Source organism: Octopus bimaculoides, chromosome 20, assembly GCF_001194135.2.
Source record: "Octopus bimaculoides isolate UCB-OBI-ISO-001 chromosome 20, ASM119413v2, whole genome shotgun sequence".
NCBI classification, from domain to species: Eukaryota; Metazoa; Mollusca; class Cephalopoda; order Octopoda; family Octopodidae; genus Octopus; species Octopus bimaculoides.
Window position 1 is genome coordinate 20413962 of NC_069000.1, and position 2142 is coordinate 20416103.

Sequence of the window (2142 nt, forward strand, 5' to 3'; positions counted from 1 at the left end):
GTATATATATATATACAGGGTGTCTACAAAGTCTGGCTTCATGGGGATTAACACATACTTTAAGAAATTATTATTTCTTATATTTAATTGTTTATGTTATGATTTTATTTACTCCATGTACCCAGACCTTGTGCACACCCTGTATATATATATAGATTGGGTTGCCTATGTTAAATCCACTGCAGGTCGAATGCTTCCGCATATTCTCTCCACTAACCACGGTCCAATGTGGGGGTCGTGTATTTGAGCTTGACATCATACTGGTTTGATGCGCCTACTCTGTCACACTGACTCGACATGGCTTGGCATAGGGGGTGCAATATAGTAATGTATGTGTTCAACAGACAGTTAACCTTATGGTTCGTGTCTCTTCTTCACGTATGATTGGTCATCGAGTAGCTCTTCTAGCCTTTGACATATATTGCTTTTTATTCTTCCTTTTCACCAACCATCCGACTATGAAAAGACATGCAACGAACAAATACAAACATTTTTCGTAGTTATATAAACACATGTTAACCAGTTCTACGATCTTTTATCACTAGCATCGTATTTCTTGGTTCATTCACTGCATTAACTGTTTGCATTCACTTTGCAAAATGAGTCGAGTAATGCTGTCGTATTATAAAGTAAATAAACACAATGTATAAATACACATGTATGGAGATGTCTAACTGCTATAATATATATATATATATATACATATATATATGATTACACCTATCTATTTATGCACAACCAGAAGGTACTTCGATCAAAAACATGACCTGCCTTTATTCATTCTACAGCTTCTGCTAAATCCCTGTTTTCATTTACACATTATTGAATAGACCTTAAACTACTTATGTTAATATATATTTGTGGATGCTTATGAGAGTGAAATATTAAGCTTACATATATATTTGTCATACATTCATTCAAGGAATATGTAGCTATTACGTATGCAAAGTTACATTTTCACAACATTTATTGGCCATGTAGTATGAATAATGTGCGCACAGAATTATAATTTTGTGCATTTCTATGCAGTTTGGCTGAAACAAAAAAGTAATTTCTCTCTGTGTTTCTTGGCAATGTTTATTTTACGGCGGCGATGTTTGCATATTATTATGGTTTAAATTTAATATTCGTTCTGTGAGAGGTAATTGGCTCACAGCGTTATATGACTCTCTTTCATCTGCAAATTTCCAACTAGATATGTTCATTCTTTTGTTTTGCGCTTTCATTGCTCACCCACGTTTGAATATTAAACTGCATATTATATTTTCACTTGCTTTCTTTTTGTATTTTCTCATTTTTAGTCTATACATTTTCTTGTTTTTTATCAAAATTTAGCTATATATAACTACAACAATTATTTCTTGCAGTTGCATTCATTAAAATACTTTCTTCTTTTGTTGGATTTTCACCCCACCCAGTATAAAATGTTCCAAAAAATAACGTGAAATAACGCAAGGAAAAGAAAAATATGAATAACAAACTGATAAATCAAGAAACTATATGTGAAACTCAAAGACAAAATTTGGTGATGCTTTATGCTTGTTTCTCACTTGTGCCATTTAAGATGCTCGATGACACAACTCTTAAAATGGTGGAAGACCTCCGAAGCTAAACGATTAAAAGAAAATATCACTTAACTTAATGAACATTAAGCGGAGAAACAGTTACTTAATCGTTGTGTAGTATATCTGGAGTGATCTTTTCCCTCGCCTGCCTATTTTATAAATATCTTCGTTTTTGATTATGAATTAAATTATGAAGTTACAAATTAAAACTCAAAGGGACTAAATAGACAGGTGCAACGATTTTTGAGTTATCAAGTCATACACATTGTGTGTCTCCTAGATTATAACTGAGCACTTTAGAAGTACTAATTCTTGACTATGCTTATTATGACTATGTTTAATACACTAGACCCACGCAGATCATTTCATTGCATGTATGTATCATTGGTGATGTTAGTAAACCAAAGACCGAGGTTTCCGCAGCAAAACTTAACTCAACTTGTTCTCGATAGCGTTTTGTATACGACATATCTTTCCATTATTTTGCTGCATACTAAAGTCAGATATACACACATATGTATATAAATATAGATACATATCTCTCTCTCTCTCTCTCTCTCTCTCTCTCTCTCTCTCT